Genomic DNA, 26,157 nt, shown 5'->3' with positions numbered 1-26,157 from the left:
AAATCCTTGGAGCCGTGGACAGACCAAACGGCAACGTCTGAAATTGGTAATGACAATCCTGAATTGCAAACCTCAGGTAAGCCTGATGCGGAGGATAAATGGGAACATGTAAGTAGGCATCTTTTATGTCCACCGACACCATAAAATCCCCTTCCTCCAGACTGGAGATCACTGCTCGGAGAGACTCCATCTTGAATTTGAATCTTCTTAGGTAGAAATTGAGGGATTTTAGGTTCAGGATTGGTCTGACCGAGCCGCCCGGCTTCGGGACCACGAACAGGCTCAAATAAAAGCCTTCTCCCTGTTGTGACGGGGGAACCTTGATAATGACCTGATTTTGACAAAACTTTTGTATTGCGCCGCATACTACCTCCCTGTCTGGAAGAGAATCTGGTAAGGCCGATTTTAAAAATCGGCGAGGGGGAATGTCTTGAAACTCCAGTTTGTACCCTTGGGACACTATTTCTAAAACCCATGGGTCCAGGACCGAACGAACCCAGAACTTACTGAAGAGTTTGAGATGTGCCCCCACCGGTGCGGACTCCCGCAGAGGAGCCCCAGCATCATGCGGTGGATTTGGCAGAAGCCGGGGGGGGGGGGGACTTCTGCTCCTGGGAGACTGCCGAGGTCGGTGATCTTTTACCCCTTCCCCTTCCTCTAGTTGCAAGGAAGGAAGAACATCGACCCTTCCTGTATTTATTGGGCCGAAAGGACTGCATCTGATAGTGGTGTGTTTTCTTTTGTTGTGAAGGAACGTAAGGCAAAAATGATGACTTACCCGCGGTAGCTGTAGATACCAAATCAGCGAGACCTTCACCAAACAAGACACCACCCTTATATGGCAGAGATTCCATATTTTTCCTGGAGTCAGCATCAGCATTCCATTGATGGATCCACAATGCTCGCCTAGCTGAGACTGCCATGGCATTGGCTTTTGATCTCAAAAGGCCAATATCTCTCGCCGTTTCTTTTAGGTAGGCCGCTGCGTCCCTGATATGACCCAGTGTCAAAAGGACGCTATCCCTATCTAGGGTATCTATCTCAGATGACAAGTTATCTGCCCACTTTTCGATAGCACTACTCACCCACGCAGACGCTATGGCTGGTTTGAGCAGCGTACCCGTGGTGGCATAAATGGATTTTAATGGATTTTCCTGCTTGCGATCCGCAGGGTCCTTAAGGGCTGCCGTATCAGGAGACGGGAGAGCCACCTTTTTAGACAAGCGGGATAGCCACCTGAATCCTCTTGGGAATCTGAAACTTTTTGTCAGGGCTTTCCCAAACCTTTTTAAAAAAAAGAGTGTTCAGCTCATGAGAGGGAGGAAACGTTACCACAGGTTTCTTTTCTTTATACATACAAACCCTTGTATCAGGAACAGCAGGGTCCTCAGAAATATGTAATACGTCTTTTACGGCCACAATCATGTACTGAATACTCTTTGCTAATTTAGGATCCAATCTGGAATCACTAAAGTCGACACTGGAGTCAGTGTCTGTGTCGGTATCTGTGTCTGCCAACTGGGCAAACGGACGTTTTTGTGACCCCGAAGGGGTCTGTACCTGTAATAATACATACTCCACAGATTTCTTCCATGCCTGGTTCTGAGAATCAGACTTATCTAATCTCTTATTAATACGAGCCACATTAGCATTCAAGGCATTAAACACATTTACCCAATCAGGAGTCGGCGGTGCCGACAGGGTCACTCCCACAGCCGTTTGTGTCCCTAATACAGCCTCCTCCTGGGAAGAGCACTCAGCCTCAGACATGCCGACACACGTGTCCCAAACACCCACAGACGCACGGACATATAGGGGACAGACCCACAGCAAAGCCTGTCAGAGAGACACAGAGGGAGTTTTGCCAGCTCACAACCCAGCGCCTAATCACCGGTTCTGGAACACTAAAGAATGCCCCAGACCTGCAGCGCTTTTATAACAAATATATATTGCACCAATATTCCTGTGCTCCCCTCCCCCCCCCCTGTTTTGCACCCTGATACTTAGTCAGAAGTGTGAGGAAGGACCAGCGTCTCTGCAGCCTTGTGGAGAGGAAAATGTCCCCTCTTGCCAGTCCATTTTAGAGGTTTATCTGCTGCCCAGGGCGCCCTCCCACGCGCCCAGTACCCTGTAGTGCTGCTGTGTGTGGGAGAATGGCGCGCAGCGTGCGATCGCTCTGCGGTACCTCAGAAAGCCATCACTGAAGTCTTCTGATCTTCTTCTACTCACCTGTCTTCTGACTTCTGGCTCTGTAAGGGGGGTGACGGCCGGCTCTGGGAGCGCGCATCTAGGCGTACCTAGCGATCAAACCCTTAGGTGCTAATGTTGTCCTGTAGCCAGAAGCAGAACCTTTGAACTCACTGGAAGTAGGTCTAACTTCTCTCCCCTTAGTCCCACGAAGCAGGGAGACTGTTGCCAGCAGTCTTCCTGAAAATAAAAAACCTAACAAAAGTCTTTTCCCAAGAAACTCTGTAGAGTTTGAAAGTGACCCATTAATGATTAACTCATAATTGGTCCCAACATTTTTTGGTCCAGTGCTAGTATGTATTACTTCCAAAACAGCCCACAAGAGCACCTAGGGGGTCATTCTGACCTGATCGCACGCTGCCGTTCATTGCAGCAATCAGGTCAGAAGTGCTCATGAGCCGGTGCCGCAGTGCTGATTGAAAGGTAGAGGCATTCGCTGGGTGGGAGGGGTGGCACGGCGGCGTTTGTCCGCCAGTTTGTGGGCGCGGTCGAGCCAATGCAAGCGTGGCTTGCCCGTGCCGGGGGGGGGGGGTGCAGCGGCTGCGTGATGTCACACGCAGCCGCTGCGACCATCACAACGACGAGTAACTCTCAGCAAGCATGCAGGAGCTGTGCTGGCTGGGAGTTACTCTTCAAGTACAAAAGCATCGCCGCTGTGCAATGCTTTTGTACTTGTGCGGTGGGGCCGGGCCTGACATGCGGGGCGAACTAGCCCTGTGCTGGGCATCCCCCCACATGTCAGTGTGGATGTGCACAGCGTCTATTCCTGGCAGAGACGGACGGGGGCATGGCCAGCAGCTCTCTGAGCGCTGTTCATGCCCCCATAATGACGAAAATGGGGGCGTGGCTTGCGATCGCTGCACTTGCCGCGAGGCTACCCCCCCTTTCCGATAGGCCACACCCCTTAATTTTGGGCGCGCACCTTCGGCGCGCGGTAGTGTCACTCCCTGCTGCATGGCAAAGTTGGGAAGTATGCAAATGCATCCAGTTCTTCCTCAAAAATCCTTTGGAAGGTCTCAACATGTGGTCCCTTAAATAGCTTGAGTAGAATTTTGATTAGGTTTCAGAGTGGTATGCTTATACCTTAAAGGTTCGTAGTCTATGCTGTGTTCTAGTTTGTGTGAAATTCTTTAGGGTAAGCTTTCTTATGAATTTATGTAAATCGATATACAGTAGGTATTAAAATTGTTGAGCCATCAGAAAACAAAGGTTTCACTTTCTCACTTTCACTCAAAAAATTCCATATTTCAGAATAATCCTTTTTTTGCAGTCCTGCGTTAGCATAGTCGCCACCCACCGGCAAATGTATATTAGCTGTGCAAGTGTGCGATCGCATGTGCAGCCGAGCAGTACAAAAAGATCTTGTGCAGTTTCTGAGTAGCCCAGGGCTTACTCAGACGCTGCGATCACTTCAGCCTGTCTGGGACCGGAATTGACGTCAGACACCCGCCCTGCAAACGCTTGGGAACGCCTGCGTTTTTCAAAACACTCCCAGAAAACGGTCAGTTGACACCCACAAACGCCTTCTTCCTGTCAATCACCTTGTGATTGCCCGTGCGAATGGATTCTTTGCACAAACCCATCGCTGAGTGGCGATCTGCTTTGTACCCGTGTGACGCGCCTGCGCATTATGGTGCATATGCATGCGCAGTTCTGACCTGATCACCGCGTTGCAAAAAACGCTAGCGAGCGATGAAGTCTGGATTACCCCCTAGGCTCACAGAACATATTAGAAATAGTAAGAAAAAGGTAGAAACACATAGCGTCTCTAATCATTTTGTCACAGTATATGATGGAAATAACTTGCATCTTAATTTTATGGGTATTTAAAAGCCCAACACTGGGGAGAGGGTGACTATATAGCACACATCTCTAAGGAAGAGGCAAAATGGATTTTTAAAAAGTTTGCATTCCCCTGGGCCTCAACCTGGATTTCAGCTAGGATTTCTTCCAATCTAATGAACTACATGATAGGAACTGAATTGGAACAATCATCACTAAGCATCTTTTTCTGGCAAAGGTATAAGAAATCAGCTTACACCCCGACAACACCCCCCTTCCCCATTTACTAATATGAGAATATGAACTTCCGATGCTGCCACACCATGCACAGTCATCGGGTCACATCGCGCAGTACATTGAGGATCCAGTACTCAGGGTTTAAAAGGCAGTGGCGTGGCACCGGTGATTAACCTGGATGGCAGACTGCCAGGCTGTAATGCATTCCTGACTGGGCACCGCAGGGGGGACAGTAATTGTCTCGCTTGGCGATCACTGCAGCTAGCCTGTGTGAGGGGGGTGCTGGACATTAGGAGGTGCCTGTGCACACCAGGCACCCCCCGTGCGCACGCCTATAACTATGGGCCTGTCTTATTGCTGGTTAGGTGGTAGATTTTCACAGAGTGTAAGAAAAGAACAATTACCTTTGTTACATTCTCTAATAGTTATTTTTAACTTATTCAACTACTGTTTGTCACGCTCGGTGTGGATTGTGGTTCCGTGTTGAGTGCAGGAGAATTAGGGAGAATGGTTTCTTTGTACAGAAGATGGGCAGGATGAATTAAGTTTCTTGTCATGGATTTATTAATAGATTGTGTCCATCAGGGCCGGCTCCAGGCCTACCAGCACCCTGAGCAAGAAAATGTAAAAGCCCCCCCCCCCCCCCCCCCCCCCGCCCATGCGCACGCTCCTGGAAAAGTGGGCATGGCATCCTGTGAAACGTGGGCATGGCCTCTGGAAAAGTGGGCGTGGCCTCGTAACTTCATATCATCACACTATAAATAAATATATTTTCACACTCCCTCTACGCACATAATTAGCAGCCTTACACATAACAGCCACAGTAGTGTTCCTTACACACAATGTCTCCAGTATAGTGCCAGATACACATAATGTCTCCAGTTTAGTGCCAGATACACATAATGTCTCCAGTATAGTGCCAGACACACATAATGTGCAGTGCCAGATACACATGATATGCCCTTCAGCATGCCAGATAGACATGATATGCCCCCCAGCAGTACCAGATAGACATGACATGCCCCGCAGCAGTGCCAGCTACACATGACATGCCCCGCAGCAGTGCCAGCTACACACAACATGCCCCGCAGCAGTGCCAGCTACACATGACATGCCCCCCAGCAGTGCCAGCTACACATGACATGCCCCGAAGCAGTGCCAGCTACACACATTATGCCCCCCAGCAGTGCCAGCTACACATGATAGTGTTCACTTTTTAGGGCAGGGTGCTGATCACAGGGAGGGTACATTTTTTAAGTTAGGAGGGCACAATGATGTACATACTATAATGCTTGTTGTTCCTCTACCTACATGCCAAAGCATGGACAGTGCGCGCGGAAGGCGCGCTGCAAAAATTTAGGGGCGTTGCTTCGTAAGGAAGGTGCGTGGCCACATAATAGTGGCAATTCGCATTACACCACACAGTAGGGCAGCTAATACACATTGCACCAGGTAGAACCTCCTATACACTTTGCGCCAGGCACAGCACGTTAGACACTTTGCGCCAGGCACAGCACTGAGACACTTTGTGCCAGGTAGAGAGCACTGAGACACATTGCCTAGCCACAGACGCTACACGTGACATGCCCCCCAGCAGTGCCAGCTCCACGTGACATGCCCCCCAGCAGTGCCAGCTCCACGTGACATGCCCCCCAACAGTGCCAGCTCCACGTGACATGCCCCCCAGCAGTGCCAGATACATAAATGGCCACACAGTGCCAGATATGTCCCCACAGTTCCAGATACATAAATGCCCCCACAGTGCCAGATACATAAATGCCTCCACAGGGCAGATATGCCCCCACAGTGCAGATACATAAATGCCCCCACAGTGCCGATATGCCCCCACAGTGCAGATATGCCTCCATAGTTCCAGATACATAAATGCCCCCACAGTGCAGATATGTCTTCATAGTGCCAGATACATAAATGCCCCCAGTGTCAGATACATAAATGTCCCCACAGTGCCAGATACATATATGCCCCACAGTGTCAGATACATAAATGCCCCCATGGTGTCAGATATATAAATACCCCCACAGTGCCAGATACATAAATGCCCCCACAGTGCCAGATACATAAATGCCCCCAGTGCCGATATGCCCCCACAGTGCCAGATACATAAATTCCCCCACAGCTCCAGATACATAAATGCCCCCACAGTGCAGATATGGCTCCATAGTGCCAGATACATAAATTCCCCCAGTGTCAGATACATAAATGCCCCCACAGTGCCAGATACATATATGCCCCAGTGTCAGATATATAAATGCCCCCACAGTGCCAGATACATAAATGCCCACACAGTGCCAGATATGTCCCCACAGTGCCAGATACAGATATGCCCCTGATGCCAGATACACTTGCCCCCCAATGCCAGATACACATGTCCCATGCCCCCAGTGCCAGATATCGCCCCCCACCCCCACCCCTGCCCCCGTGCTGCTCACCACGCTTCTGCTGCTGAGTGACGACGAGTCTGTCTGCTGCTGCTCTTTAGCTGAGGGTGGGGAGGAGAGCGCAGCGTGCGCCTCTCCTAGCCCTCAATTTGTGGCAGCCGCAGCGGTGTAAAGCTTCAACTAGGCGCCGGTCCGCAAGCCAATCAAAGCTCGCGGTCCAGCAGCCAATCAGCCTCAGCTGCTGGACAGCGAGCTCTGGTTGGCTCACGGGCCGGGCCGGCGCCGGTTAGCGGGGCGTGGGAGGGGGTGTACACAGGGGCCGGGCTTTGAGACAGATGGACTCTGCAGTGCTGGGACGGCTCCAGGCTCCAATATGGCGGCCAGAGCTAGCGGCGCCCATAAAGTGCGGCGCCCTGTTCGGCCGCTCTATTGGAACATGCCTGGAGCTGGCCCTAGTGTCCATATAGAGAACACTGGTACTCGCTAGAATAAGAGGCTACGAAGAGACGTTCTGGCCTGTATAAGGGGATCAGTATGAAATGCCAGTGGACGGATTCCGGCTGTCATGATCCCGACAGCGGCATCCCGTCTGCCATAATGCCGGCAGCGGGGCAAGCGCTAGAAAGCCCCTGGCGGACTCGCTGCACTCGCTACGTGGTTCTATTCTCCCTTTATGGGTGTCGTGGACACCCACAGAGTTAGAATAGGCTATGGCGCCAGTATTCCGGCGGCAGCATTTCACCGCTAGTCAGGATCCTGGTGTTGGCATTGTGACCTCCAGGATCCCAACTAATTGTATTGTAACCGCTTCCCTGATCAACTGGTGCCTATTTGACCATGATCCGACGCCGGTAGGGAACCCTGGTGGATCGGTTTACTGTGGTGACCTAGTAATGTGGCAGGTTAGGCTGTGGGTACCCATGCTGGTAGATACAGACTGTCAGCTATGGAGGTGAACTGTGGCAAAAGATCTGGCCTTTGGCTCACTGTTAGACACTGATACAGATCACTGGAAACTGCACAGGAGCTGCTGCAGAGCACAGAAAACTAGTGACACAGCTTAGCTGTATGAGATGTTGCACTGGTAATCTCTGGCATCCCAGTTTCTACATTTATACCTGCAGCCACTATCCCATTGGCTGCTAGGGCCAGCAGACCCTTCCTGGTACCGGATTAGCTGCTGCAGGCACATAACCAAAATACAAGATGGCGGTGCCTGTCACCTGGCGCCTCCGATCAGCACATAGCCTGCCTCTCCCCTGAGACCAAGAAGTGAGCTCCACGGACCCCCGCAGACCTGACCGCAGACCTCGCCTGCTGCCAGCAGCCCACACCTCTGCCAGATGGACCCTGCAAGAGCACATGGACGTGTAAGTCCCAGACCCCCTGACATTCTCCGGCTGGACTGTGACATAGTTGTCCTAACCTTATCTGAAGCACCTTTTTTGGAACTTACAAATTTGCTTTGACAGAGTGTTAGTTTTTAGGCCTTTTATGATATTCCCCAGTGTTCAACAAATTGTATGTTTACTGCTCTTGTTGTGCGGCCAACAAATCATTGGCCACAGCCACACTGAATACAGTATGCCACAAATGTAGAATGACATTTTGTGAAGCCTTCAATGGGATATTATTGCTTGGTAAAATTTTATGTGATCACAGTACTTTCAAAACAGATTGTTTACATGTCATAGTAACATAGTAACATACTGTAGTTAATGAGGTTGAAAAAAGGCAAAATGCCCACCGGGTTCAACCTATAATCTGTCTTAAACCAAGTTCATTGTAATGTCCTAATTGAAGTAATGTTTTATGTTTAGTTACCAACTGTAAATCATGTTCCTCCCAGATAAAAAATGTCCATATTTTAAATACTATAACCTTGGATATCATTTTCAGTCAGAAATGTATCCAATCCGTTTTTAAATGCAGATATAGAGTCTGCCATTACCACCTTCACTGGCAGGGAATTCCAGATCCTTATTGCCCTAACAGTGAAGAACCCTTTCCTACGTTGAGTATGGGATTTTCTCTCCTCTAGCCTCAGCGAGTGACCTCGCTTCTTATACAAAGTTCTTTTAATAAACAATTCCTCTGATAACTCTTTGTAATTTCCCTTTATATATTTGAAGATATTGATAATGTCTCCTCTTAGACGCCTCTTTTCTAGTGTATACAGTTTGAACCTAGTGAGCCTTTCCTCATACTCCAGTCCCTCTAGCCCTTTAATCAATTTAGTAGCACGCCTTTGAATCCTTTCGAGTTCACAGATATCTTTTTTATAATGTGGTGCCCAAAAACGTCATACATCTACTTCTTCCCCATCTATGGAATCCCTCCGCTTTACATGATAACCACTTAAGTGTCTAGAATTTTTAAATTGTTTTATTGAGAACAACTTGGGCCTAATTTTATTTAAACATTTTTAGCTTTCTTAAATAAAGTTAGACCTCTTTTTGATAGAACTCATCCATTTGAATGAGCATTCAATTCTTTTTAATAATGAGTTATAAAATCCAACTTCCTTTGTTTTGAATTTTCCTTAATGTTTCTTTTATAAATCTTCTCTATCATGATACATAAGGCTGAAGGGTATATTTACTAAAGGTCGATATTGTATGGTCTATTGATTTCCCATTGATTTTGCAAATCAGAAATTTACTGAAGTAAAAAAACACATACCAAAAACCTGACTATCAACCAAGATCGAACATCAGGCCAACAAAGATAATATTATAGACAACAATAGAAAAAAATATTTACTAAAAGTTGGTATTAGAACTGACCTGAAACCATTCCAAAAATGATGGCTGACCTGGCCAAGCAATAGACCTAAATGCAAGATCTTTACAAATGATCTTTTACTGTATGTATGCACTTCATTATGATTCTGTTAGGAGATGCATAGTATAAATATTTAGATTTTACTATGTAATACTTATACAGAGATGATCCATTGCTGTTTATAATCATTCTGAATTGCACATTTTATGCGCATACACAAGTCTTACAGCTATGCATGTTTTTTATACACAGCACATCTTTCTAGGGGCACTGGACAGCAGGGCTTCCTTGGTTGCCTAATACCAGGCACACGTCATTCTCCTGGGCTGGCTGTAAACGGCTTCCTGGAAGTCCAGCCCCAGCCACCAGCAGAGTCCAGCGGGTTCTGGCCACGATTCCAAGGGGCGCCTCTTCTTTATAAGGTAATACACTGACACTGTAAACTGTTTATTGCACATCTATACTGTATGTCATGATGAAAAGTTCCTGAATGACCTTGAAATACTGACAGTTGATAATATTATGATCAATACATGATGCTGATTTACACAGCAAGAAGTGCCGCCTTTTACTTTCAAATGAGGGTCTTAAGTACCAATTAGAATGGCTGTACACTGTATGGATTGAAGGAGGGCACCCTACATCCTACCATTTCATCCTGAGTGCCAAACTGAACTAAATATATATATATATATATATATATACACACAATATATATATATATATATATATATATATATATATACACACAGTATATATATATATATATATATATATATACAATACTATGCTATATATATATATATATATATATATATATATATATATATAGCATAGTATGTGTATATATATATATCTATATAAATGAACAATAAAAGTATAGCGCCACATGCGAGTGTGAGAAAACAATATAAAAATATAAATGGTCACTATTGACAACTACAAACATTCCCTTATTACTATAGGGTGTCAGCTAGCTCCTAGGTATTCAGCATGGATAAAGTGCTGTTTAAATGCAGATGAGTGTGGGGGAATAGGGGTATCAGCGACCAACAGTGTTTGAGTAAAAATATATATATATGTATTTAAAAGAAAACAAATAAGATTGATCTCAGGTATAATAAAGTGAGAGGGATAATGACTTTTTTTTAAAAAAAGTTAAACAAAGTTTATTCGAAAAAATACATATAGGGATTCACTTAAAAATTGTACCAGAAAACACATGTTAAAAAATCATTAAAAATAAATAAAAAGATTTTTAAGAAGCTAAAACACAAAATTTTGTATGAGAGATCTAGCTTATCTTAACGTGGAGAGTCAGTGATGTACATCAAACGCGTTTCGTCTGTCTGACTTCATTAAGGGGTGAAAGACAAATAAGCAGGACTAATATGTCCTAGTGTTATTAAGGGTAAAAGCTATGACATAATTTCCTGTCATAAAGTAATATACTAAAAAACAATTATTTTTTAACTAGAAATCCATTGGAGCTGTTTCAATATATAGTAGAAAGGCGATGCTTTATAATTAATTCAAAAATGAGCAGTAGGAACATGGAATACAACAAAAGAAAATCCAGTTAATTAACTAGTGGCACTTCCGCCACACTTCCTGTGTCCTTAGCGGTACACTGCACATGCGCGACCGCCCCACTTCCGGTAGAACAGGTGGCACGGCTTCCATACACACTGCAGTCTGCCCTACTTCTGGCCGCGCGGCTCAGTATTTCTGCCCCACTTTCGGTACGGCGCGCTGCCCCGTCACAAAGTCGGGTTAATCTTGTAACAGGAAGAACACCCACATCAATCACTAGTGGCGGCGGCCATGTTTATGAAGACCCAAGTTGCACACCTCATATATACCATTTCTGAGTGCAGGATCCGCTCATGAAAACAGATGTGGAAAAGGGGAAATATTTTTAGTATACAGATGGGTCCATGTTTATCTTGACCTTTAATAGGATTAACTGAGACTGGGCAGTCGGACTTAATCCCCTGCTGTAATGACTTAATCCCCTGCTGTATTGTTCTCTGTATTGTATTGCAGCTGAGAACAACAGATGAAGGGTTTATGTAAATAAACCATGGTGTGCCTAGGTGCAGCAAAGAAGCCAAGATAACCGTGGATTTATCTGTAGGTCTCTGATGTTTAACGCAGCGCTAGGCAATAAAAAATAAATAATGCAGATGAGAAATGATAAACTGAGAATAATAATAATAATAATAAAAAAGAGTGAATATTAAAATAAAGATAATACTAATAATGATGTAAATAAAAATAATAAATGTACAGAATAAATAAAAATAAAAGTAAAAATATAAATATGAATAAAAATGAAAATAAAAATACGAAAGGAACAGTGACATCATATTCCAGTATTGATATATGTAGATATGGCTGTCTTATATTAAAACATAGTTTGAAATAATATTATATATGAACTGGTGGCAAGACTGTGAGGAATTACAGTGGGAGAATAATATTACAGAGCATTCAGCTACTGTAAGCATTATGTGTATAAAGTAGTATATGAGGAGTAGTGACATCAAATTCCAGTATTGGTATATAGATATAGCTATGATTAACTGGTGACAGGACTGTGAGAAATTACAGTGAGAGAATAAGAATACAGAGCATTCAATTGAATCAATTATTCTGTGAAGTATTATGTGAAAATAGGGGTGCTGAGGTCATAATAATTGCCAAAATGCTAAGGTCATAATAATGTGGAAATTAGAGTGATGTATATACATGTGTAGTGATGGTTGAAGTGATATATATATATATATATATATATATATATGTGTCTGTGGATACCATTTTGCCACAGTTGTGCTTAGGCCTTATTGGTACAGTATTTAATCTTCTCGGGTGGTCCCCCGCCTGGTACTGATTAGCTTCCAAGATCGAACAGAATGGGGCATGAGACCAGTGTGGTATGACTGTAAATTGCGGCACATAACTCAAGGATCAGCCCGGTATCATTCTAGTCATTACATCTTATTGTGCACAGTGACAAATAAAAGTACAATATAGAAGCGTGAGAGGAAGAAGAAGGGGTATGTGACAGGAGTGACAAGGAGGACATCTCTTCTGGATTGGAGTTATGTTCAAGATTGAACTGTCTATATATAAGGTGAGTGTCTATTTTGTTCTTGATATTTCGAACATGCTCCTGGATCCTCAGTTTTAATGGCCTCTTGGTCTTCCCTACATATTTTTTGGCACACGTGCATTCTAGTAGATACACAACTGATGTTGTGCTGCAGTTGTCAGATCTGTGGTTATGTCTGTCCCCGGAGGGGGCACTAGTAGGTCAGTGGTGGGGCGATGGAGAAACCGAGGAGACTGTAAGAGATTCTTGCGCATGTGCACAATGATGTTTATTAAATGCTCACGAGTATAAACAGTAATTAAAGCAGATGATAACTTGAGATGGATGGTACAAGAAATGCTGACAACGATGAATAAACAGTCACAGGTATTTAGCTGGTCTGGAAACCAGTGCAGTAATTAGGCAATGAAATACAGGCAATTAACTAGTCTGGAAACTAGTATAGCAATCAGATGGTGATCACTCCCACAGTTGGTTTGGAAACCAGCAACGATACGTCACACAGTCAGTTTGTTATGCAAAGTCCACAACCAAGCAAGGTTAAGCAGGAGACAACTTGAAACATATATGGAGTGGTTGTATTAAGTGGCATAGCACAGTGGCATAGCACAATGCTGAATGCAAGTTAACCATACACAGGTGAGGATAATGAATAGCACCTGAATAAAGTCTCTTACTGCAAAAGGTGGAAGCTGACTGTGGCCGGAGTTGAAGCTGAAGTAATAGCTGGGACATGTAGTTCCACAAGGATACTGGAGCCGAGAGATCACTGAAGATGCCAGAAATAGGAAATTGCTGGAAAGAGGAGATTGAAGACTGGAGTTTGGAACTGGAAACTGGAGATTGGAAACTGGAACCAGGAGACGCTATGCAGCAATGTGACGTGTTGTCCAAGGTGATGAGACTGAGCCGATGCTCTGGACTTATACCCCCTGGTCGGCAGTCATTATTATTATTATTATTATCCTTTATATGGCGCCACAAGGGTACCGCAGCACCCAATTACAGAGTACATATGCACATAATCAAAACAGGAAAACAGTGACTTACAGTTGAAGACAATATAGGACAAGTACAGGGTAACTAAGCATAACTACACCAGTAAATGACAGAGATAAGTTCCAGGTGGCCAAAAAACTACGTGATTTGGGCAGTTGAGGATTATTAAAGTAAGAAAAGGATAAGCCCATGAGGGAAGAGGGCCCTACTCGTGAGAGCTTACATTCTAAGGGGAGGGGTAGACAGACAGGGGTGACACGGATGGGGTACTTGGATACTTGGATCATTTGAGCAAACACAGTGCAGGATTGGGTGCTCTCCAGTCAGCTGACCGCAAGTGTCATGGCGGCGCCCATGCTGTACAGATGATCGGTACAAGGAGGGCACCCACAGAATGGACTTCAGGGGTCCACCACAATAGTGGGTACTGTGGTCCGCAGACAGGATGTTAATACAGCCGCAAACTGGGGCCGTGACCTCCTGAGGCCTGCACACCAGCGCGCCGGTAAGTGAGACATCACTGAATGCTGATTCCTGACAGTACCCCCCCTTTTATGGGTGGGCACCGAACGCCCACGAGGCTTGGAAGGAAACAGTCTATTAAAAGTTTGAACTAACCGTGGAGCATGTACATCAGTGGCCTTAACCCAACTCCTCTCCTCAGGACCATACCCGGACCAGTCAATCAGGTACTGTAGATGACCATACCGACAACGTGAGTCCAGGATCCTCTCAACCTCATACTCAACATCCCGATGAGTTTGGATTCTTGGAGCTGCTGGAAGAGCTTTCTGAAAACGGTTAAGAAACAAGGGTCTAAGGAGAGAAATATGAAATGAGTTTGGGATTTTCAAATAAGGAGGCAATTTAAGTTTATAAACTACTGATTAACCACTCATTCAACTGGAAACGGACCAATAAACCGCGGAGCAAACTTCATGGAGGGAACTCTAAGGCAGAGATTACGAGTAGATAACCAGACTTTATCACCTGTCTTTAGACTGGGAACTGCTCGTCTTTTCCAATCAGCAAAGACCTTGTACTGTCGAGATGCTTTCTTGAGAGAAAGATGAATCTTTGCCCAAACCTGAGAAAACTGCTGAAGAGCTGAAGTGGCTGCAGGCATATCGACAACTGGAAGATCTTGGAAATATGGAACTCCGGGATGTTGACCGTAAACTGCAAAGAAAGGAGTAGTATTGGTGGCTGTATGGTAGCGGAAGTTATGAGCAAACTCTGCCAAGGCAATAAATCTACCCAGTCGTCCTGTGATGAGGAAATATAAAGTCTCAAAAAGGTTTCAAGCTCTTGGTTTAGCCTTTCGGTCTGGCCATTCGTTTGAGGGTGATATGCTGTAGAGAATTTGAGTTTAACTTGTAATGCAGAGCATAAGGTCTTCCAAAATTTTGCCACAAATTAAACACCATGGTCAGATTTAATTTCTGTTGGGAGTCCATGTAACCTGAAGATTTCACGTAGGAATATTTGTGCGAGCTTTGGAGCAGAAGGCGACCCCATGAGTGGACCAAAATGGGCAGATTCGGGCGGAGCTCAGGAGAAACAAACATCTTGCCAGGAGGTGGAACAGGAGACACTTCTGTGGAAGCAAACACTACAGGATCGAGAACTGGATGAGATTATTGTTCAGAAGATTCCTCCATGGAACTCATGGAGCGTGACAAGGCATCTGCCTTAACATTCTGAGAACCAGGGCTTAACTGTAACTTGAAATTAAAACGAGAAAAGAATAAAGCCCACCTTGATTGACGAGGATTTAAACACTGCGCTGTTTTCAAATAAAGAAGGTTCTTATGGTCGGTGAAGATGGTAATAGGAAACTTTGCACCCTCCAGAAGATACCTCCACTCTTCCAGGGCCAGCTTGATTGCCAGGAGCTCCTGGTCACCGATGGCGTAGTTTATCTCAGCAGGTAGAAATCTATGGGAGAAAAACCCACAAGGGTGAGTCTTACCATCGCCGCTGGTTTGGGACAACACCGCGCCAACGCCAACTGTTGAGGCGTCCACTTCTAACTAGAAGGGTCTGTTGATATCTGGGTGCTGTAACACAGGAGCTGAAATGAAAGCTTGTTTAATCTTTTGAAAAGCAGCCAGAGCTTCTTCTGACCACTGAGAAGGATTTGCGCCTTTCCGTGTAAGGCAAGTAATCGGGGCTATCAGTGTAGAGAATCTTCTAATTTTCTAAAATAGTTGGCGAAGCCAATAAAACGTTGAACAGACTTGAGCAATTTAGAAAGAGACCCGTTCTCTATTGCTTCCAATTTAACAGGGTCCATTCGAAGATCTGAACCAGAGATTATATACCCGAGGAAGGGCATCGAAGGAGCTTCAAAGGTACACTTAGACAACTTCCCATAAAGATGATTCTGTAGTAGGCATTGAATGACCTCTACTACCTGTTGATGATGAGAGACTAAATCTTGAGAGAAAACAGAATGTCATCAAGATAAACTACCATGTATTTATACAGAACATCTCGGAATACTTTGTTGACAAAGTTCTGAAACACAGCTGGGGCATTGCTTAATCCGAAGGGCATCACAAGATACTCATAGTGGCCGTCACGGGTGTTAAAAGCGGTCTTCCACTCATTGCCACTCCAGATTCTAATGAGATTATATGCCCCACGAAGATCCAATTTGGTAAAGATACTGGCTCCTTTAATTCTGTCAAACAGTTCCGTGATTAACGGTAAGGGGTAGCTGTTTTTGATGGTAATTTCATTTCATGCTCTATAATCAATGCAGGGACGTAATCCTCCGTCTTTCTTTTTCACGAAGAAAAACCCTGCCCCTGTTGGAGATGAAGAAGGTTGAATGAATCCTTTTTGTAGATTCTCTTTTATATATTCACTCATGGCTTGAGTTTCAGGAACGGAAAGAGGATATGTTTGTCCTCTAGAAGGCATTCTCCCCGGGATCAGATCGATGGGGCAATCCCACTACTGATGGGGAGGCAGTACATCAGCGGCCTTTTTACTGAAGACGTCAGTAAATTCTTTGTAGGCCTCAGGAATTTCACACTGGGGTTTCAACCCCGAAGATCTCACGGGACGAACTTGAGCTAAACAGGAATGGAAACAGGAGGAACTCCATGCTGTGAGTTGTAGTGTAGATCAGTCGATTTGACGGTTAGGAAGTTGAAGCCAAGGCATACCCAACACGATCTCGTAGGTGGCTTTAGAAATTACCAAAAGTTCAATGAGTTCAGAATGAATAAAGCCCACCCCTAGGACCACGGGCTTAGTTTGCTGACTAATAGACCCCTCAGCAATACGGCTACTGTCCACAGCAGTGAGATAGACTGGGTGAGACAACCTTGAGACAGGAAGACGGATTTTATCAACTGCAGCCTGTGTAATAAAGTTCCCAGCAGCACCACAATCAATTAAAGCTGAGAAAGCATGTAATCCACTCTGTGTTTCCAAAGTTACCGGTAAGATAAGTTCTCAAGAAGAAGAAGCTTTGGATAAGGTTCCTAACTTGACTCCTCCCTTGCAAGTTAGGACCTGGCGTTTCCCGAACGCGATGGACAGGAACCAATCATGTGACCAGCAGCAGCACAGTAAAGACACAGTCTTTCCCGTAATCTTCTTGACCGTTCCTCAGGAGTTAAGCGGGACCTATTCACTTGCATAGGCTCATCTGAAGTAAAGGGAGAAGGTTGTACTTGAGGCATAACTCGTTGCTTGTGAGGATCACCATGAGAATGTTCAATTACTCTTTCACGTAAACGCAGATCCAACTTTACACACAAGGAAATTAAAGATTCTAATTGCTCTGGGAGATCTTGGGTAGCAAGTTCATCTTTTATACGATCAGAGAGACCGTGCCAGAATTCAGCAAGCAGCGCTTGATTATTCCATTCAACCTCTGACGCCAATGTCTGGATCTGGATGACATACTGTCCCACGGTGCGTGTTCCCTGGTGAATCTGGAGGATATCATAGGAAGCTGATGTGGAACGCCCAGGCTCATCAAAGATACGTTTGAATGGGCTCCCATAACGGGGAAAACCATTTCAAGGCAGGGCCAGTCAGAAGAGACACAATGTACGCAACTTTGGTTCTGGGCATCGGGAAGTTGTGCAGCAGCAATTCAAAGTGAACTTCACATTGGTTCAGGAATCCACAACAGGTTTTAGGATTGCCATCAAATTTACTTGGTGTAGGAAGATGGAGACGAGATCCTAAACCAGTAGCAGCGGGAGAGCCTGAAGCTGTGGCACTGGAAACTGGAGCTGGAGTCGCTGGTGCAGCTGGAACAATAGAACTTGGCAGAGATTTTGTAAGGTATCCAACCGAGAGGACATCTCTTGTAAAAACTGTATGATCTGCTGTTGTGCAGCCTCTGTACCATCGAGTCATGAGATTAAGTTCTGAAGAGCCCCTGCTCCCACACTCTGACCACTATCCGGGTCCATGGACCTTGGACAAACTGTCTGATCTGTGGTTATGTCTGTCCTCGGAGGGGGCACTAGTGGGTCACTGGTGGTGCGATGGAGAAACTGAGGAGGCTGTAAGAGATTCCTGTGCATGTGCGCAATTATGTTTATTAAATGCTCACGAGTATAAACAGTAATTAAAGCAGATGATAACTTGAGATGGATGGTACAAGAAATACTGAAAACGATGAATAAACAGTCACAGGTATTTAGCTGGTCTGGAAACTAGTGCAGTAATTAGGCAATGAGATACAGGCAATGAACTAGTCTGGAAACTAGTATAGCAATCAGATGGTGATCACTCCCATAGTTGGTTTGAAAACCAGCAACAATACTTCACACAGTCAGTTTGTTATGCAAAGTCCACAACCAAGCAAGGTTAAGCAGGAGACAACTTGAAACATACATGGAGTGGTTGTATTAAGTGCCAGATGCCATAGCACAATGCTGAATGCAAGTTAACCATACACAGGTGAGGATAATGAATAGGGGTGGTAGTCATGTGACCGCCGGTCGGCTGACCGACAGTCACATGACCTCCTCCGTGAGCCCGACGGCTCACTATCCCGATGGTCGGCATGCCGACCAACAGGGACTATTTCCACTCGTGGGTGTCCACGACACCCATAGAGTGGGAATAGAACCCGTGGCGACCGCAGGTCGCCACCGAGCCCGTAGCGTGGCAAGCGCAGCGTGGCGAGCGCAGCGAGCCCGCAAGGGGCTTGCTGCACTCGCCCCTCCCCGCCGGGATCCCGGCGTCGATATGCTGCCGGGATCCTGGCGTCGGTAAGGTGACCGGCGGTCACCCGTACTACACCCAATGAATAGCACCTGAAGAAAGTCTCTTACTGCAAAAGGTGGAAGCTGACTTTGGCCGGAGTTGAAGTTGAAGTAATAGCTGGGACTTGTAGTTCCACAAGGATACTGGAACCGGGAGATCACTTGAGATGCCATACATAGGATATCGCTGGAAACAGGAGATTGAAGACTGGAGATTGGAACTGGAAACTGGAGATTGGAAACTGGAAACTGGAGATTGGAAACTGGAACCAGGAGACGCTATGCAGCAATGCGACGCGTTGTCCAAGGTGATGAGACTGAGCCGATGCCCTGTACTTATACCCCCTGGTCAGCAGTCATTGGATACTTGGATCATGTGAGCAAACACAGCGCAGGATTGGGTGCTCTCCGGTCAGCTGACCGCAAGTGTCATGGCGGCGCCCATGCTGTACAGATGGCCGGTACACAGGAGTGCACCCGCAGAATGGACTTCAGGGGTTCACCAAAATGGGTACTGTGCTCCGCAGACAGGATGTTCATACAGCCGCAAACTGGGGCCGTGGCCTCCGGAGGCCTGCTAACCAGTGCGCCGGTGAGACATCACTGAATGGTGATTCCTGACAGCAGTTCATGAATTCCTTTATTTTAAATTCCTGAGTGTCAACTGTGTTGTTGAAGGTTTTTCTATTGGCATTAAGGTACTTACAAATATTGTAACCTCCACATTTAAAGGCTCCTACACACTTTGGAAGGGAATGGTTAATGTTTCCAGAAGGCAATTCACTCAGCATGCTTGGTGCAAGGATGTCTTTCAAGTTTTTTTGATTTACGGAAGATGATTTCAAGTTTGTCCGGGAGACTCTCTTTTAGTACTGGATCCAATAGAAGTATTCCCCAGTGGTCCCTGGGTGAAATCCTAATGGTATTCTCATGGCAGTTATAGGTGGTGATAAAGGCGGTGGATTACTTTTTGTCCTCCCTTTTCTTGTAATCCAAAAGATCATTTATCTCCATATTTCTTGTTCTTGTGATAACCTCTTGCAGAATCGTTTTCGGATATAATTTTTATTCAAATCTCTTCTTGTAGACTTTCAGTTGTTCCTCACATTCCTCTGTTTTGCTGCAATTTCTCTTAATCCTGTGGAACTGTGAATAAGGGATATTGTTCTCCATTTCTGTAAATGGCTGCTCTTATAATGGAGATAGCTATTCTTATCCACTTCTTTAATGTAATTTTTAGTGGACACAGTTGCTCCATCTCCTATTAAAACAAGATCCAAGAATTCAATAGAGACCTTGTTTATATTAGACGTAAACAAAAGATTCATGTTGTTATTTTTGAAAAGTTTAAAAAAATCCATAACTAATTCAATGCTGCCATTCCATGTTATTAAAATATTGTCGATGTATCGTTTGTAAAAAACATGTTCCTTAAAAAAGTGTGTGTTGTAAACATGATTTTCTTCCCACTTACCTATAAACAAATTGGCAAAGCTGGGTGCGAAGATAGTCCCCATTGCAGTACCACAACATTGAAGATAAAATGTGTCTAAAAATGTAAAATAATTCAGACTCAAAATAAACCTCATCACGTCACAAATAAAATCTTTATGGGTTTCTGTAAGGGAAAGATCTTTGTTCATAAAGTCCCTGCATGCCATGATCCCTTTGGAGGGTGCAATACAAGTACATAATGATTGAACATCTGTTGTCATCCATAGATAGGTATCTCTCCATTCTGTTGCTTTCATCTGTTTCAATACCATAGTGGTATCCTTGAGTTATGATGGCAATTCCTTAACATAATATATATACATATGTGTGTGTCTTACTGTATATAGAAGAAATGCAGCCTAAATTTACTTCTTAGGAAGCCTGCCATGTTGCTCAGTTCATTGGCACACTTGATTCTCTTGCTGTTCCCGGGACTTTACTCTGTCTGGGCACTGATTTTAATGAATTGTGCTTACACAGATCATTTTTATTTGAAAAAATGAGGATGCAGAAACAGATAAGTGAGTAAACCATATCCACCAGTACAGGGCTTTCTTGCAAGCTCTCAACACCCGAATATTAATGCATACCTGTAATTTTTATACATATTGCATTGCGAGACCTGTCAATATTTTCAGATTACATCAGCATTTTATATGTGGATTGTGATAAATGGAATCCTTTGTCTCAAATGTTGTCTTTTCTCGATAATGTTCTTATAGGCTCATAGGTGTCCACTGCTATAATTGAAATATTTATTTGTATTCTACATCCTTAATAAATGTCCCTCTTTCTAAGATTTTACCTTTTATTTTAAGAGCAATATACAGGTAAGAGATGTGAGTGTAGATATAAGTGTGTATGAATTTCAAACCAGTATCATTAGAATTCAAAGAATATATAAAATGGGGCAATTTGTCTATGCTCAATCCCAAATGATAAAAAAACGTCAATAAATCACAGTAGAGGACCATGTTTGCCCCAAATGCACCTCCTTACATATGGCACTCTTCAAAGTGCCCCATGTGGAGCCTAGTGTAATTCAGAGTGAACCTTGTCCCCATTGTTGTTCACAGTGTTTGAAGGTAATAAGAGGCAACAAAACACTCAAGGAAAGTAACTGTTTCTGTGTTCTAACAAAATCTGTTCAAGTCAACAAAAATATTAAAAAAGTTTGGTTTGCATGCCAGTGCAAATTTCTTAACTTTTTCTAATATTCATTTTTCATAAATAGTTCTATTTCTAGAAGAGAGATTATTCTTAAATGTTTTGGGTTATTTAGAGCGTTCTCTCTACCCTGGAGCCTGGAGCTCGTATTCTCTTAGTCTTTATTTATTCAGTAACCAGCAATTTGCCCTGTTGTTTCTTGGGTGTGAGCATAAACCTGATAAAAAAGGACCTTGTTTATCTTACCAATTTATTCTCCCTAAGAGGGTGGTGATTTTTGCAGATTTTTTTAAGGTTACTTTTAATGAATTTTGATCAAATACCATAGTGATTTCCATGGCAACCTAGGTCTAATATTTTGAATTTATTGTATGTACGATTGTTAATTGCAGTATGGGACATGGATTATTTTTTTTCTATATTATATTCTTTTGGTCCTTTTGAAGAGTTATTTGATCTCAGTCTATTTTTGGGTGATTTCTATTGACAAGTAACCTAAGTTCAGTGTAGTGTTTTCCACTTCTCTGATAAAACGGTTTAAATGCCTGTTTGTGCTATGTGCTTTTATCACCTCTTGCATAATCCTCCCCGTCAGTACGTAATTTCTTTTGTTAGTCTAAATGAGATTTTTTCAAAAATCATAAATTGTCAGAAAAGGTATTTCAATGCAGTATTGTCCTTTTTTATATAACATTTCCCTGCATAGATTCATCCAGTACATCTGAGAAGATGTCTCTATGGGCAAAAGTTACTAAAAGTCGTGTTTACCCGAGTTGCTATTCTTGGGGGAGTTTAGCCTTTTTTCAATCTTAAGAGCCCTACACACTGGCCGATACCAGTGAAAGATATGAACGATCTCGTTCATTAATGAACGAGATACCGTTCATATCTTTCAGTGTGTAGGCACCAGTGATGAATGATGCGCGGCCCCGCGCTCGTTCATTGCTGGTGCCGGCTCGTTTAAACATGCAGGTCAATATGGATAATATTGTCCATATTAGCATGCATTGCTATGGAGCCGGGTGACGGGGGAGTGAAGAAACTTAACCTCCCTCCCGCCGCCGGTTCGCCCGTCTGCCTGTCGGCGGTCGGTCAGCTCGGCGGCGAGTCTCTAGGGCCCTTTAGAGATTTACTAAAGTCAGACATGAGAGTAAAATCATGAATAGACCTGTAAAACACAGGTGAAAACACAAATAGATTTAAATACACAATCAAACAAACTCACAAGTACTTTCCATAGAAAACAATACAACACGGAAATATACTAATAATCGTGTTTTTAAGTATGGTGCAAACTCAGACCAAAACACACTTTAGGAATAGATTTTCCCCTGAGCAGCATGTTTTGAGAAGTCTGCTCATATCAGTGTGATCTGTGCACTGCTTCTCTGTGTAAAAGTAAAGGAAGTGTTAAAAAACAGAAAAACAGTGTGTGCCCCCACCCCCAAGTAGAACCAGCATTCAGCTCTTGGAGCTGGCCCTTGTTCTAAAATTCTGGGGGGGGGGGAATGAGTAGTGGTCCCAGTAATTTTAGAATGAGTACCGAGCTCCGCTATCAGAGAGGTAATAACACAGCCAGGGGACACACTTCACAGGGACCCCTGGCCAAAGCATTAACTCCCCCAACTAGTCAGCTCAAACTGGGGATTTCTGGGGAAGTGAGAACTCCCCCATTGACATCTTTCATCTTCACTGGGGGGTGGCAACCTTTAAGCTCTTTTGCGTGTCTACCACACCCCCAGGGCTTGCCTCCGTGTCCTTTTTCATCTTCTCCTGGGGGGCAGTGGCCTTTAAGCTTTTTTGCATGGCCACTGAACCCCATGGACTTCTGGTGTCTTCTTCTTGCTCTTCACCTGGGGGGCGGTGGCCTTTAAGCTCTTTTGCATGGCTGCCACACCCCCAGGACTTGTGTTGGCATTGACATCTTTCATCTTCACCTGGGGAGCGGCAACCTTTAAGCTTTTTTGCATGCCCACAGCACCTCTAGAGCTTGCGTTGGCATCTTTCATTTTCACCTGGGGGTTGGTGACCTTCAAGCTCTTTTGCATGGCCACCGCACACCCAGGTCTTGTAGTGGTGTCAGCATTTTCTTTCATCTTCACCTGGGGGGTGGCTGCCTTCAAGCTTTTTTGTAATGCCAATGCCCACCAGGGCTCCCTCAAGCATCTCCAGTCTTGTTAGCTCCTCATCCACTGTTGGACTGTCTGCCGCTGGACTGCCTGTCTGCAATTGGCTCACCATGGCCATCCTGAATTTTTAAATGGGAAATGGCGCCACAATATGCCTGCAGCCAATCTCTGTAGTAAAGGCTGTTGGGGACTGGATTCTCCAGAATCCTGCTGAGTGGGTGCAGTAGTGGAGTTCAACTGCAATAGACTGGCGGCTTCTTTCCATGGGGCTGCATCATGTTTCTAATGTTTTGGTTAATTTCGGTTTTGTTCTGTTTTCTGCTTCATTTGACTGGTGGCATGTTTGGTACCACTTGTCCACCACTCCACATTATCTCGTCGTTCGTTCCCCCACTTTGGGCTGCTGTTGTAGTCTTGGACTTTTGCACACTTCAGTTTGGCTGGCTCCCCTTTGTATCATACACTTGTTCATCGTCCCACTTTGTGCCCTATTTAATACTGTATTAATCTTTGGTACTATGTGCTTTGATCTTATGCCTTTAATCTATTATACTATGTGCTCTGTGTTTGATGCCTGTAAAGTGCCTTGAGTCCTCTTGAAGAAAGAACGCTATATAAATAGAATTATTATTATTATTATAATTATTATAACCACAATATGCCCTAAATTGAAACAAGATCTATCGAACAAAACAAACACCTAGGGCGGTATCCAAATCATACATCACGCCCAATCTCCTTTCTAATGTGATCCCCATTATTGCGCATATTGCGCCCATAGTAATTAGGTTTAGCTGCATAAAGGGTTGATACCACACCCATCAGCAGAAACAGAACGGGTGTGAAAGGGCACGGAAAAAATTGAATGCCGTCCCTAGTCTTAATTCGTCCTCTACCCTGAGTTATGCCTTCCCAAAAAATACCTAAAAAAAGCTGGAAACTGACACTTTTGATGAATCAGGATTAGAGATGAGCGGGTTCGGTTCGTCGAGATCCGAACCCCCCCGAACTTCGCGTGTTTTACACGGGTCCGAGGCAGCCTCGGATCTTCCCGCCTTGCTCGGTTAACCTGAATGAGGCCGAACGTCATCATCCCGCTGTCGGATTCTCGCGAGATTCGTATTCCATATAAAGAGCTGCACGTCGCCGCCATTTTCACTCGTGCATTGGAGATTGAGCGGAGAGGACGTGGCTATGTTCTCTGCCTGAAAAGCTCAATATCTGTGCTCAGTGTGCTGCAAATATCTGTGCTCAGTGTGCTGCATTGTGGTGACCCCCCGTATATTGTAGTACAGTACAGTAGGCCATTGCTGTATCTTGCAGCTCCGTGTCAGACCCAGTTCTAGACAGTATCCTGATCAGTGCTCAATATCTGCTGCATTGTCGTGTTACCAGTATATACTATATAGTAGTACAGTGCAGCATTTTGGTGACCACCATTATATAGTTATACAGTACAGTAGGCCATTGCTGTACCTTGCAGCTCCGTGTCACTTCAAGTATCCATATCTGTGCTGCATTGTTGTGAGCAGTATATAGTAGTACAGTGCAGCATTTTGGTGAACACCAGTATATAGTAGTACAGTACAGTGGGCCATTGCTGTATCTTGCAGCTCCGTGTCACTTCAAGTATCCATATCTGTGCTGCATTGTTGTGAGCAGTATATAGTAGTACAATGCAGCATTTTGGTGACCACCAGTATATATAGTAGTACAGTACAGTAGGCCATTGCTGTATCTTGCAGCTCTGTGTCACTTCAAGTATTCATATCTGTGCTGCATTGTTGTGAGCAGTATATAGTAGTACAGTGCAGCATTTTGGTGACCACCAGTATATAGTTGTACAGAACAGTAGGCCATTGCTGTATCTTACAGCTCTGTGTCACTTCAAGTATCCATATCTGTGCTGCATTGTTGTGAGCAGTATATAGTAGTACAGTGCAGCATTTTGGTGACCACCAGTATATATATATATAGTAGTACAGTACAGCAGGCCATTGCTGTATCTTGCAGCTTTGTGTCACTTCAAGTATCCATATCTGTGCTGCATTTTTGTGAGCAGTATATAGTAGTATAGTGCAGCTTTTGGTGACCACCAGTATATATAGTAGTACAGTACAGTAGGCCATTGCTGTATCTTGCCGCTCTGTGTCACTTCAAGTATTCATATATGTGCTGCATTGTTGTGAGCAGTATATAGTAGTACAGTGCAGCATTTTGGTGACGACCAGTATATATAGTAGTACAGTACAGTAGGCCATTGCTGTACCTTGCAGCTCTGTGTCACTTCAAGTATCCATATCTGTGCTGCATTGTTGTGAGCAGTATATAGTAGTACAGTGCAGCATTTTGGTGACCACCAGTATATATAGTAGTACAGTACAGTAGGCCATTGCTGTACCTTGCAGCTCCGTGTCACTTCAAGTATCCATATCTGTGCTGCATTGTTGTGAGCAGTATATAGTAGTACAGTGCAGCATTTTGGTGACCACCAGTATATAGTAGTACAGTACAGTAGGCCATTGCTATTGATATATTACTGGCATATAATTTCACACATT

The 26,157-nt window shown here is 44.4% G+C and overlaps 1 protein-coding gene across 4 annotated transcripts in view; it reads left to right on the top strand.

Moving 5' to 3' along the window:
* LOC134957945 (beta-1,3-galactosyltransferase 2-like) overlaps nt 1–26,157 on the top strand; it is a 492,768-nt gene that overhangs the window by 68,183 nt on the left and 398,428 nt on the right. For 3 of the 4 annotated variants that reach the window (XR_010186808.1, XR_010186809.1, XM_063940198.1), the window contains exon 2: nt 9,702–9,871. The gene's annotated coding sequence lies outside the window, so the exon portion shown is untranslated. Of the gene's footprint in view, nt 1–9,701; nt 9,872–12,490; nt 12,586–26,157 lie in introns of those variants that run through there. The other variant, XM_063940199.1, reaches the window with a different exon arrangement.

This window comes from Pseudophryne corroboree, chromosome 9, assembly GCF_028390025.1.
Source record: "Pseudophryne corroboree isolate aPseCor3 chromosome 9, aPseCor3.hap2, whole genome shotgun sequence".
Lineage (NCBI taxonomy): Eukaryota > Metazoa > Chordata > Amphibia > Anura > Myobatrachidae > Pseudophryne > Pseudophryne corroboree.
The sequence above is the reverse complement of the archived record's forward strand: the minus strand, read 5'-3'. Positions and strand labels throughout refer to the sequence as shown.